This window comes from Triplophysa dalaica, chromosome 5 (assembly GCF_015846415.1).
Source record: "Triplophysa dalaica isolate WHDGS20190420 chromosome 5, ASM1584641v1, whole genome shotgun sequence".
NCBI lineage: Eukaryota > Metazoa > Chordata > Actinopteri > Cypriniformes > Nemacheilidae > Triplophysa > Triplophysa dalaica.
Window position 1 is genome coordinate 22,886,053 of NC_079546.1, and position 14,506 is coordinate 22,900,558.

The 14,506-nt window shown below is 35.1% G+C and overlaps 2 protein-coding genes and 2 long non-coding RNA genes across 4 annotated transcripts in view; 3 read left to right on the forward strand and 1 right to left on the reverse strand.

The window, feature by feature from the left end:
- LOC130421317 (uncharacterized) overlaps positions 1 to 14,506 on the reverse strand; it is a 792,526-nt gene that overhangs the window by 472,868 nt on the left and 305,152 nt on the right. The gene's annotated exons all lie outside the window — the stretch shown is intronic.
- The window catches only part of LOC130421318 (histone H4-like), a 366,115-nt gene that overhangs the window by 40,719 nt on the left and 310,890 nt on the right, over positions 1 to 14,506 (forward strand). The gene's annotated exons all lie outside the window — the stretch shown is intronic.
- LOC130421361 (uncharacterized) lies at positions 3,569 to 4,042 on the forward strand. Its single transcript, XR_008906783.1, has 2 exons — positions 3,569 to 3,657; positions 3,904 to 4,042. It is a non-coding gene; the product is annotated as an uncharacterized LOC130421361 (long non-coding RNA).
- Positions 10,495 to 13,260, forward strand: LOC130421369 (uncharacterized). The gene is made up of 3 exons (XR_008906793.1): positions 10,495 to 10,721; positions 11,546 to 11,592; positions 13,049 to 13,260. It is a non-coding gene; the product is annotated as an uncharacterized LOC130421369 (long non-coding RNA).

Below are 14,506 nucleotides of genomic sequence, written 5' to 3' on the forward strand. Positions count from 1 at the left end.
TGATCTGCTTTAATCTGTTCTACGTTTTTATTCACTTTATCAGGGCAGTTACGACTAAGATGCCCAATTTTCCCACAACCAAAACATTTGATCGTAGTATCAGATGATGCGCAGACAACATAATCAAAGGAATCTATTTTAAATTTAAAGACCAAGTCAAGAATCATAAACACCTGTCTCCTAAAATACACGAGATGTTTAACTAAAGGTGATTTACATCCAAGTGGAATTTTTTCAATGGGGGAAACTATCTTTCCATATCTTGACAATTCCTGCATGATTATCTCGTCTTTCACAAAAGGAGGGACGTTTGAAATCATTATTTTCTTGGCAGGAGTACTCAGAGGAAACACCGTCGTGAATGAACCTTTAATTACAACACCGTTTTTGTACGATTTCATTCGCCTTCTCAATAGTTCTAAAAAAAACACAAACGCATTGTTCATTCACGATGCGGACACGATGTTTTCATGACCCACAACATCTCCTACAGCCAAACAAACATCTTCCACGTTAGAATTTGAATACATTTTTACTCCATGACGGAGGGAGAGGGAGGGAGGGAGAGAGAGAGAAAGAGAGAGAGAGAGAGAGAGAGAGAGAGAGAGAGAGAGAGATTTTTAACACACTTTCTTAAAACATCCTCATAAAGCAAGCACTATGTTATCTCCAAACAAACTGTATCATAATATAATCAGGGAAGAAATAAAGAAGAAATAACAGTGTTGTTAAAGTACACTGTGAGCCCTTAACTGACATTTCTACAGTAATTTATTGTCAACACTGTTACCAGATAGTGACTGTAGGTGTTTTACAGCAAACTACTGCAATGACTGTCTGAAGATACATCATTAAAATAATCTATAAACTCACTGAAGTCACAAAGTCTTATATGAACATTAAGGTCTGACAAGATCTCATTAGAGGAGAATTAAACACAAACATCATTCACATCTTCACTTATTACAGACACCACCTTGACTTTATTTCTGTCATGTGTGTAAGATCTTATTAACAGAAATATAAATCTATTCCAGTGTTTCCCCTACCATTATATAAGGGGGGCGCCCCGCCCTCCTAACTGCTCGCCCCGCCACCCTTCCCACCCAGCACTAGACGTCATTTGGACGTCTTTTTTGGGGCTAAATCAAGTCGGCCCGTCCTGGCCGTCTTTTAGCCCAAAAATCGACGTCGAAATTTGGTCTTTTTTTGGTCCGTCGAAATTTGGTCGAAATTAGCCCCAAAATCGACGGCGAAATGTGGTCTTTTTTGGTCCGTCGAAATTATCCCAAAAATCGACGTCGAAATGTGGTCTTTTTTTGGTCCGTCGAAATTTGGTCGAAATTAGCTCAAAGATCGACGTATATTACTAATATTGACATGAAAAGAAAATCACATTGCAGTAGTTGCAACGTGTGTTGCGACTATTTCTTAAGATATAATTTAACTAGTTCAACAATGTGGCTAAAGCACACAAATATTTATATTATGAGCCGATATGTTTATAATGGAAGCCATAATATTGAATTTAAAATATCCATAAAAATAACGTTGTGACTGCTAATTCATTTTTATAAAGTGTTTTCCCCGCTTTTTCGTGATGCACATACCCAACAAACATTGGTCCGACGGCAACGTCGTGTCCCTGGCCTAAAATAGTCGCGGTTGGACGGCATAAACCGGTAAAAATATGTGACATATAACATTTCCTAAAAATGCATTGAGATACATTTGTACATGTCAACAGATCTCTATGGGTTGCATGTATGATTGTTACTTTGACTTTAGCTACGTGTAATTATATAAATATTGAAGCGGTTGAAAGGGCGTCCTCTTGTGACGTCCTCTACACGTGCATTTTTAGTCCATCGTGACCCTTTGTAAAGTTCTTATGAAATAAGCAAAATAAATTGTGGTTACCTTGCATAATACTGCAATGATTAATTTGAGTGCCCAATTAGTTATAAAAATGTTGTGATAGACGTCCGTTGACGTTACACGTCAAACAACACCCATTGCAAAAAGCAGGAAATCTTTTTTTTAAATACACGATCATTTGTATTCATCTTAGTTAAATGACACATTTACATATATAATGTTATAATATCTGCTTTCACAATTTAAAGTGGATGATTGCCAAAACTGTGCTGTCAAAATCGGTGATTCATACTCCACTCCAGTTGGTGGCGGTAATGCGCCTTCAGTTGATTTACCATCAGCAATAAACTCTAAAGAAGAAGAAGACTCGGGAATGGCGGTGTGGTTTATCTCGAAAAGTGACGGAGTTATACAAATACTACTGTTGGGTAAGTGCATTTTGTTTAGTTTTATTAATGTGGTTGAGTCTTACTTGTTGGACACGAAGGAACTGAAAGAAATGTTGCGCACATTGTCAACTGCCATGTAGTTTGTGTTTGGCTGAAATTAGCTAGCAGGCTAAAAGGTCGTTTAAAGTTACGCTAGTTTCTACACTTGAGCTGTGCTGTGTAACGTTAATGCTTCTTGCTAGGATATTGATAGCAAAATCATTAATCCCCCAAACTGCTAACTCGTTCCCTGCCACAGTTATCTTGTCATTTAAAAATCAACCGTTCACTGCCAAAGACAAGTTATTATTCATTACAGAAAATGTATTGTGAGCCATCAAAGTTTAGAGAACATGTTAAAAAACGCTGAAGCTGGCTCAGAACTTTTTTTGTAAAGGCTGGCGGGTAAAGAGCTAACGTTGGCTGTGTTTTGTGTCAGTTACAATTAACATTAAGTTGAGTAATTTCATGCAACTACAGGAACAATGTGTAAATAAATCAGGGGTTCCAAACCTTCTTCCTTTGGGACATCCGCCCTAATTGTTTGTATTAACCACAAAATGTGACAGCAAGTGTCACATTCAGTTTAGGTGTAGTCATGTGTCCAGGTGTGTGTACATATTAATGAACAGATTTTTCTTTCAGGATTCCAAAGGAATATTTTCCATGCTTTTCGGTTTTAAAGATGAACTTCAGTGAATATCTGGCATTCTGGAACATGGCAAGTCTACATCTTCTATTAAGAGATTGCATTGTGACAAAGAATGTGTGTGTTTGTGCGGATGTAGTTTGTGTTTGTTTGTTTTTCTCTATCTCTTTCTCTGTGTAGATACAAATATTTGGGTAGTAAACAAAAGAACCATAGTGACAGCAACAAATCTGAAAACAAAACTGTAATTTTTCTGAGGTGAAGTAATCCGGAGTCATTTATTTCACAGAATCACGTTAAATGCATTTATGGTGAAATTCATTATGAGGGGTGGTGGTCAACTTAAAAAGAAGCCATTCAAAGCTATACTATGTAATTCAAGGTAATTTTGGCCTTATGACATTGCAAAAATCTCTTGTTCCTTGTCTATTTTTTCATTTATGTAATTTTTATTTTCTCTATTTAGTGGACTTCTCTGTAAGAACATCAGGTTTTACCAGAAATACCACTTTTACAAAGTTTACAGGGTCTTTCTCAAGGGCACCGCTAATCTAACATATATTCTTTGTCACAAGAATATATCTTCTCATATATCTTCATCTTCTCTTCATAGAAGATGAAGACTTGCCATGATCAAGAATACCAGCTATTTGCTGAAGTTCATCTTTCAAAACGAACAGCATGGAGTACAGTACTCATCAGGTGCTTTTGCTACCCTTAAATAAATTTATTCTAGTGTTATTAGTAACTTTTATTGACATTCGGTTATTCTAGAGAAGAATAAAGTGTAACACATGTTAATTACAATCTTGTATGTATTTTAAATTTTTAAATTTAGTTGTGGGATAATCTGACATTTTCTAAATAAATTAATGTAATTTACCTCAAATTTTGCCTTTGATCTTTTTTCTACTTTTTTTAATATTTATCTTCTTTTCTCTCACTCAGATGCTGTGAACAGGTGTAGCCCAAATGCAACAGATTCAGACTTTGATGCAGCAATGGCAGATCACCTGAAGCACACTGGGGTTGATGGATACTTGTTTTATGGCTGTTTTAACAGTAATACAAGACTGTTAGGAAATAATTTGGTAGTGCCATAGCTCTGACTTTTAACCATTAATGGTGGAACACATGAATCACACTCCCGGAAGAGCCGGTGGTCGGGGACCAAGAAAATGAGTAAACATTTTGAAAAAAATGGACTAAAGTAGTGTCATATGTTTTTGTAATACTGTACTTTTGTCATTTTCATGTTTGATTAATGGCTGCTAAACATCAATGTTAAACTCCATTGCTTTCGAGATTCTACTATTTTTATTTTCTTGTTTGAATAGTAGCTGTCAAACAAATGGAAGACCATTAAAAATGTGATGTTCACTATAAAATATGCTGTGCTAAATTAAAACACTAAATTTTGCCTAAATCCACAAATAAAGTGTTATTGTTTGTGTTGTGCACGTGATTGAAACGTTTTATAGACGTTCAGGTCAGACCGGACCGATTTTGGCCCTTTTTAGAACTTAAGTCAATTTAAGACACGTAAACCTTAATACATAATTGCTTGCCTTGCACGATGTTACACAACGCGAGTTTGATTATATTTAACGCATTCTTATATATACGCTTATATTAAGCAGCTACACATCTAATAAACGTCCGAAAGAGGATACATTTGGACGTCCAGGGACGGGCAGAAAAGACGTGGAAATCACGTTCAGATGACGTCAAAGACGTCGGTTCAACTTTCATTTCGGAACTATTTTTCAACCGTGACGGGACGTGTCGAAATGACGTCTTTTCAACGGTCATCAAACGTCTAAATGTTTGTTGGGTACCTTTCAGACGTTTCTAAGGTTGGTCGATTTGTTGTTAATAGTTGCTCATAATGTTGCATTCGTGAGAGTTTCCCTTATTTATCACGCAACCGTTCTCCGCAATTTACAGAGTGCATTAGTTTTTTCCGGTTTTTGTTATACAAAATTACAGCGCCAAAAACAAGCATTAATGTTATGCCTGATCATCATTGTCAATCAATATGGACAAAGTCGTTGACCAAAGCACAAAAATGATATTTTCTCATCCAAAAGCAAACTCCCGAATCTTTAGTTGCTGCACATTAATGAAACTTTACAATAAACTGGGTTCTATGTTTAGATGAAACTACAAAATTAGCTTCTTTGAGGCAAATTCAGAATAGGTAATCCAAAAATTATGATTCTGTCAAAAGTTACTAATTGTCCCAAACCTGTGTTAATGTCTTTGTTCTGCTGAACACAAAGGGAGATATTTTGAATAAGGTTTGTGACATGGCCACGATTGCAGTGGATTTGAGAAAATGAAAACTTGATTTTAAAAGTTAATTTCTTGATTTCAAAGTTCATTTCAAATTTCAAAACCAATGCCTTCATTCTGCAACAAGTAAATTTTGATGCCATTAAAGAAAAAGATCATTGGATGAGAAGGTTCTTCACTGCACATCTCATTGAAAAAAGGTAAGATTTTTAATCTCATATTTAATAATTATAAATGTTTTCGTTTACTTAAGGAAATCAATTTTTATTTAAGGTCATATCTATAAAATGAACATAAGACAATTATACAGCCGGGCGAAGGACTCATTGAGTATTTACGATACCACAATATCAAGAAATGTATGTGATAAAAACTAAACATTATTTACTGAATGCTAAAAAAATACATAATTTAAAATATATTCATTAAATTTATATCTAGCCTAGTCAGATGATAAAAAGTACACTTACATTATGTACTTATAGTGCTCTCCTTTTGTACACTAATTTTATACTTTTTAGTAATTATACAATTTGTATTAAATGTATTCCTACTTAAGATAATCTTAAAAACATAAATTTACTCAGCCAATCTAAAATCTTGTCTAGGGCACAAACACAGGCTGGGTCGGCCCTGTTTTAAGACACCACGAATATGAAATGTGATCAAATTTTATTTAGTTAGCACTTAGTTACGGGTGGTAATTAAATACATTTTAAACATGCCTACATGAATAGTATGTTAAAAGCACATAAATCAATAAACAGGAAGTGTGAACTATAACTTCTCCCGGAGCAGGAAAGCTCCGCTACATCAACTATGACTAGATAGAGCTGTTACTATAGCAACGATTTCAACTTAAGAGTTTGTCTCTGAGGAGGCTTAAATACTAAAGCAGAATTTTTAGAATACAACTATAAATTTAGTGTGCGGAAAAGACCAATTTAAGTTTATTTTGAAAGTGTACTTTTTAGCAAAGAGCCACACACATCACTATAGTTAGCCTAGGCTTACGGAGCCGCGCTGCAATTTTTTTCTAATCTATCTACTTTTTTTGTCATAAGGTAGTATAACGCAAGGTAAGTTTCCATAGATACACATTAAAAATGTCATGTATAAAAAATATATTAAAATAGTACTTCTTGGCTGCTTGCTCGTGCCAACCCCGCGAGACCTGAAATATAAACTGTGGTCTGTGACCGTCACGCGCAGTGCACACGACTCACTTCTGAGGTGACCACACTACAGCCGTTTTTCTGAGGTAAAAGCTTTTGACTTAACCGTTTTATTTAAACTCAACCTAAAGCATAAGCTTACAACAAAAGAAAATTACATATTATGAAGAAAGTAATAATAATCATAGTAATAATCATTGAATAAGGACACAGACAGTCTGAGGGGACAGTTTCTTTCACGCTTTCACACAACAGTTGACGGATCGTTTTTTTCCGTTAAATGTATGCTACTGCATTAACTGCTCACACATGGTTTACTGTCTTTTATGTGCTGTTTACATCTGAACCGTATAATGTTAAAGGCCGCTGTCGTATAATGTAAAATACCTTTTTCGGGTCCAATGTTATTGTACGGAAGGCGCCGTAGATCTATATTTCTAAATTGTGAATCGAGGCATTTCAGTTAGGCTATATTTGAACTGAACCATCTTTACAAAAAATGAATTATTCCTTTTGAGTAACAAACTGAGAACAAATGTGTTTTTCTTTGTCATTGCAGATGCAGTCAAAATGTGAAACAGCAAGGCCACCGACCACATCAAAGTCAAAGCCATGGGAGACAACACGGCCCCTGAGCGATCTGGCGATACCGGGCACCGTGCAAACTAAAGTGTTCTTATTACATTTTGTTATTCAAATGTTTCGATTATTTGTATGTTATGTAACTTACAATAAATGTTTCTTAGTACTTTTAGTCAGTTGTCTTATTTTGAGAAATATAATATTGAATGCATATAAATGATTTTATGCTTAAAATTAAGTTAAATTCAAGTCTGGAAAGAGACAAAACTTTTTATAGACGTCTTTCAACAACCCGAAAAAGACGTCTTCTCAAAGACCGGAAAAAGACGTCTTATCACGACGCGAAAAAGACGTCGTTTCACCTTTCACTTTTCAACCACATTTCGACGTTGTTTGGACGTCTGGCACTGACGTCTTTTCGACGTCTTTTCGACGACTTTTTGCTGGGTGGGATGTGTGTGAGTGCGTATTACCCTTTACCCAAATAATAGAACAGCAATCACGACAATCTAAACGTTGTCCATTTAAGAAACATGGACATAAACCCAGCTAACAGGGAACGTTCCCGTAACTTTGGCTAACGTTCTCTGAAGGTTCTCTCAAAGTTATCAAAAATGTTCTTGAAATAACGTTTGTAGAACGTTTTCTTAACGTTATCTGCAATTTATAAACGTTCTTAAAACGTTAGCATTAAAAACGTTATAGTTGCATTGTTAGCAAAACGTTCTTAAAACATTTGCTTTGAAAACGTTGCTATTGCGTTGTTAATGTAATGTTCTTAAAACGTTAGAATTAAAAACGTTATAGTTGCATTGTTAGCAAAACGTTCTAAAAACATTAGCATTGAAAACGTTACCTTTGCGTTGTTAATGCAACGTTCTTAAAACGTTAAGATAAAAAACGTTATAGTTGCATTGTTAGCAAAACGTTCTAAAAACATTAGCATTGAAAACGTTACCTTTGCGTTATTAATGTAATGTTCTTAAAACGTTAGCATCAAAAACGTTATAGTTGCATTGTTAGCAAAACGTTAAAAAAACATCTGCTTTGAAAACGTTACCTTTGCGTTGTTAATGTAACATTCTTAAAACGTTAGCATCAAAAACGTTATAGTTGCATTCTTAGCAAAACGTTCTAAAAACATTAGCATTGAAAACGTTACCTTTGCGTTGTTAATGTAATGTTCTTAAAACGTTAGCATTAAAAACGTTATAGTTGCATTGTTAGCAAAACGTTCTAAAAACATTAGCATTGAAAACGTTACCTTTGCGTTATTAATGTAATGTTCATAAAACGTTAGCATCAAAAACGTTATAGTTGCATTGTTAGCAAAACGTTCAAAAAACATCTGCTTTGAAAACGTTACCTTTGCGTTGTTAATGTAACATTCTTAAAACGTTAGCATTAAAAACGTTATAGTTGCATTCTTAGCAAAACGTTCTAAAAACATTAGCATTGAAAACGTTACCTTTGCGTTGTTAATGTAATGTTCTTAAAACGTTAGCATTAAAAACGTTATAGTTGCATTGTTAGCTAAACGTTCTTAAAACATTAGCATTGAAAACGTTACCTTTGCGTTGTTAATGTAATGTTCTTAAAACGTTAGCATTAAAAACGTTATAGTTGCATTGTTAGCTAAACGTTCTAAAAACTTTAGCATTGAAAACGTTACCTTTGCGTTGTTAATGTAACGTTCTTAAAACGTTAAGATTAAAAACGTTATAGTTGCATTGTAAGCAAAACGTTCTAAAAACATTAGCATTGAAAACGTTACCTTTGCGTTGTTAATTTAATGTTCTTAAAACGTTAGCATCAAGAACGTTATAGTTGCATTTATAGCAAAACGTTCAAAAAACATCTGCTTTGAAAACGTTACCTTTGCGTTGTTAATGTAACGTTCTTAAAACGTTAGCTTTAAAAACGTTATAGTTGCATTGTTAGCTAAACGTTCTTAAAACATTAGCATTGAAAACATTACCTTTGCGTTGTTAATGTAATGTTCTTAAAACGTTAGCATTAAAAACGTTATAGTTGCATTCTTAGCAAAACGTTCTAAAAATATTTGCTTTGAAAACGTTACCTCTGCGTTGTTAATGCAACGTTCTTAAAACGTTAAGATAAAAAACGTTATAGTTGCATTGTTAGCAAAACGTTCTAAAAACATTAGCATTGAAAACGTTACCTTTGCGTTATTAATGTAATGTTCTTAAAACGAATCTAACGCCAACTTGTCAGCGAAGGCTGAAGATCGGAGCTGGACATCGAAAGTGTTCCCCGGTGGAAGTGGGCTACAGGGGCTGTGTTTCCAATTCCACAATAAGGCTGCTTAAGAAAGTGGGGATCAGAGGAAAGACCAAACGAACACTAGTCAAAGAACTTGCCACTCTCGTTGCGAGTTAGGCCACTGGCTCTGGTTGAAACAGAATGACGGAATATGGGCTGCCAAGTGACCACATAAAAAAATAGTGTTGTTTTATGATGCCATATGGGACCAGGAGGTCTGAGCTAACATTAACGGAGCCAGTGGGGCTATAACAGCCTTAGCCAATGGTTTGGTGTATTTGGTTGCGTTCATTTTGGTAATGTGTTGTAATGGTATGCCATACAGGACTGTGGGGGACTGAGTGCGCATTAACGGTTTGGGTAGTCTTGGCCTAATGGTTAGAGAGTCGGAATCGTGACTAGAAGATTGCCGGTTCGATTTCTCAGGGCCGCCAGGAAACGACTGTGGTGCCTTTGAGCTGCTGTGATAGCTGCACACTGCTTCTGCCAGATGACCTTGTAACAATGCGCAACACACCCAGGTCTGATTAATCTGTGGTGGGCCTACCTTGGCTGAGGGTGTCTTGTGATAAAGGGCTGAAACACCCAATGAGGCTGAGGTGCACAACTGACGATGTGTCGCATTGATGGGAACCATACAAAGGGCACTATCAGCAACACCTCACCAAAAGGCATGGTATTGTGATGAAATTGGGACACACAACTCATGAGATGTCTCTCTGATAATGACAAGGAAAGGTAAGTATGCTATGTATTATAATCATTTATGACCAGACACAGAGGATGGCTACCTGACGAACCAGTGCAATCTCAGACATCCTTTCCTCTATTCATATTCTTGACTGCTTCCCTCTGTATAAGGCATGGGAAATGTCTTATTGGGCAATTCAACTGTGCTGTAATGCGATTATACCAACTAGTCCTATTAAGCGAATCTGTCAGGAGATTTTTTTCGCTCATTTTTGCTCATATTTCTGATCCGAAATACAATTCTCAAAACTACTTATTCAAACTCCACAACATTTCTCAGCAGCGGAAGTTGTAGTGAATGGGAGAGTACCACAAATTTTTTTTTTCCATTCCCATTTGCTCAAATAGCCAAAAATAGCCACAAAATAGGAAAAAATATAGAACTGAATGCAGTCAGCAGAGAGAATGAAATCAAGTTTACAGAAGCTGCAAAGGAAACACCCCCACATTAGCATTAACTAGTTTTTTTTCTTGTAATTTGATACAAAGGCAGTATAATACCAAATATAATCTTATAAATGTACATTAATTTAAAAAATATAAATACATATGAAAAACTTTCAAGGATTAACGATGCTGATGACCGTGATAGTATGGGCGTGGTTTAAGAGAGCACACCACGTGCGTTTTCAAACAGCGTGACTAACGGACGGACGACTTCAGAGCTACTTCGACTTCCAGGTAAGCATAGAGACCTTTGCTGATTCTATGAAAAATACATTAATAACAATGTTGATAATCTTAGTTTTGCAGCAGTTACTATTGTTTTAATGAGGTTATGATTGGGTTAACCGTAGGATTGAATTATCTCGAAAACTGCGGCCGTTATTCACAGAGCTGTTAGCTATAGCTATAGGCTAACGTTATTTACAACTAAGGAATACAGTCGAATGTCGTTGATAAATGTTTTTGCTAAGGCGATGTTTTTCCCGAACATTTAGTTCACTCTTTTGATTTATCGAAATGTTTTTCGTTGGACCACTTTCTTGATATTCAAACCAAATCGGCTAAGAGCATCGTCGGTCCTGGAGGGCCGCGTTAGAGTTTATAGCTCCAACCTTAATAAAACACACCCTAAAAAGCTCATCTGTGTATTCGGGATTAACGTTATTAACCCAGATAGCAAGACTTGTGTTTGATAAGGGTCGGATCGAGTTAAACTCTGCTAGCGCGGATCTCCAGTAGCGACGTTGCCTTCAGTGGGCTAAGATTAGATGACCGGATGAACAAGACGCGCAATTTTACCCAAAGAGTTAAAGTTAGTTTGACGTTTGATATTCATTAGACATTTAGGCATTTGCGCGTGTTATGTTTTCATATACGGTACTGAATCCATGTTTTTATGGTTAATATGATGTACTTCAATTAATTTAACTCTGCCACCGTTTCAGATAAAGTTATCAAACCAACTGTCAAATTATCAGAATATTATTCACTATAACGCATCAGGCTGGTTTTATTTTCAGATTAATTAATTTGTCTGTTTTTTCTCATTTCTTTAACAGTGGCAATTTTACAAAATATATCCCTCATGGAGTCTGACCGGGACTGGGTATGACCATTTTGTTCCCCCCTTTTAGTTTTTTTATTTATTTAAATTATTTTTTATATTTAAATTAAATTATTTTCAATATTTGCCATGTTAAAAATGTCTTTAAAATATTATTTTGCGCAAGGTAGAAAATTGAAACTCTTGTCAATAAATAATATTTTTAACGATACAATAGCAAGTCTATTTTGATGCAGTAATGCTCAGTGTTTGAATATTAGTTGTAAATACAAATGAAGAGTTTGGTTTTCAATTTTCAAAAATCATGTTTTTTTATTATGTTTCATTGTGTTAGTTAGCTGTATTTTTTGAGTTAGTATGTCTTAAATCAAAACAAACAAACTGCAGTTTGATTGATATCACTCAATTGGAATGAACAATAATTTTTTTTAAACATAACTTTATTTTGGAATTATTGTTATCTCATTTTGGAGCATACTCTTCAAATACTAACTTAAAGGAACACCTGTCCATAACTCTGACTAATCATTAGTTCATAATACTTAAACAATAAAAAAAAATATTCGCTCCTTTTTTATAAGATCTTCTGCATGAGCAACTACAGTGTTCCAGTTATTTTATACTAAATCTCACCTCACTTAAAGGAGAAGTTCACCCAAAATTATACTTTGTGTGATTTTTTTTTTTTTACTCACCCACATGACGTTAAACATGTTTATACAACTTCCGGCATCTTTGGACTACAAATAAAGATATTTAGGTGACATCCGAGAAATTTCCAGGCCTCCTCATAGACATCATGGTGTCAGTTTTGCTAAGGTCCAGAAAAGTACTACAGACATCGTCAAATTGGTCCACCCGTGCATTGTGGCTCAGTTGAAATTTTTTGAAGCGATGAGAATGCTTTATGTGCGAACAACACACCAAAATACAGATTTAATCAATATATTCTCCTCTGTCTTTTCAGTGTATTCACAAGAGCACTTCTTCATCTTCTTCTTCTTGGATGAGAGCACATTGACGCATGCGTATTAGGTTTGTGTGCCGAACAACGCATGGGGATTGCCCCTATTGGGCATTCTTACTCATAACACGGAAACGCAACTCTGTGTTTCTTCATGCAGAAGAAGTGCTCTTGTGAACGCGTGGCATACACTGACATTCGTCAGACACTGACACAAAACGGTAATTTGGTTTGTTTTTCAAACATAAAGCATTCTTGTCGCTTCAAAAAATTCAACTGAGCCACTATGCACGGGTGGACCAATTTAACAATGTATTTAGTACTTTGCTGGACTTTGGCCAAAACTGACACCATGATGTCTATGAGGAGGCCTGGAAGTCTCTCTGATGTCACCTAAATATCTTCATTTGTGCTCCAAAGAAGCCGGAAGTTCTCTAAACCTGTTTAACGTCATCTGGGTGAGTAAAAAATCACACAAAATTGATTTGTGGGTGAACTTCCACTTACAATACTGTTGTCTTTTTGTCGTTCCAGTATCTCCCGACATTATCTGAAGCTTAGGTCCACTAAGATGTCCCGTTGATTGAAGCTGACATGGAGTCACAGTGACATCCTTAAAAACTTTTGTCATGTATAATACATCTCTGCATCTTAAAATATTTCTCTGCATCTTTAAATATTTTTTTTTTTTATTTTTTGTCTATGTTTTAGATTTAAGTGTTTAAGCTGTTTTCATGAAAAAATATTGCCATGTCTACCTTTTTTTATGAATGTTCTAAATATTTTGAATAATTTCAATCCATTTAAAAATCTTAAAGTTCTTGATTTTGTTTTGTTTTGATTGTTTTTCATGTTTTATATTGATGTGAACTGGAAATACTGTTTGATCTGCAAGTTAATTATATTATAAACTGAATTTAACTAAAATATAAAGTATACATTTAATTGATTCTTTGTACATGTCATTGATTTTGTATCCATAGTATCTATACATTTGACCCATACAATGTATTGTTTGCTGTTGCTACAAAGAACCGGAATAGTATTTTTAGTTTCCTAATGTTTTATATAACGTTCTTAGAACATTTTTATAACAAGAGACTGGAACGTTCTTAAAAGATTTTAATAACTTTCTTATAACCAAACAATAACGTTAATACAATGTTTTAAAACTGGTAGATAATTTTCTCAGTTGTTTTCGTAATGTTTTGCATTCTGGGTCAAACCACTTTTCATCTTATGGTGTTTTATTACAATATTTTGTCCCTTTCTTTTTCAAGTTAGCTTTACATGCTGCTGTTTGAAAGATGTGATTGATTTCATTTGTAGCCGATTGGATGTCATCTTTAGTTGTTTCAAATGTTTTATTAATAAATGTATTGATGAGTTTTTTCAGTTCTTCCGAATGAAGGACTTGTATAATTTGTTGGTGCTGTCTGGAGCCCATCTGTATGTCTGCTGGATGTGATGCATTTTACAGGTCTGCGGTGTGTTCAGTATGTGATTAGTCAGTGTTTTAACATATATGTTAGTTTGGTTATGGTCAGAAAGAGAGGTTTGTTGTTTGACAGTCAATGCGCTGAAGGAGGAGGGGTCCATGTCAGAGATGGCGTAGTCGACTACACAAGCTCCGTGACCTGAACAACACTTGAACCTCCCTAATGAGTCTCCTATGATCCTGCCGTTCAGTATATACAGACCTGAGGCTCGACACTATGGAGGACCAGGAGAGTCATGTGTAAAGTAATAAAGCATAAAGCATAAAGCACGTTCTTTGAACGTTCCAAGAATGTTTAAACATATTGTTTTTATAATTAACTGTGAACTGTAGGAAAACGTTCTTAGAACATTAATATGATTGCAAATGGAACGTTTGAATAACGTTCTTACAACCAAACAATAACGTTAATACAATGATTATAAAACTGGACGTTTTGAATGTTCAAACATAAACGTTTTTAAAACTTTATGTGAACGTTAGGAAAACGTTCT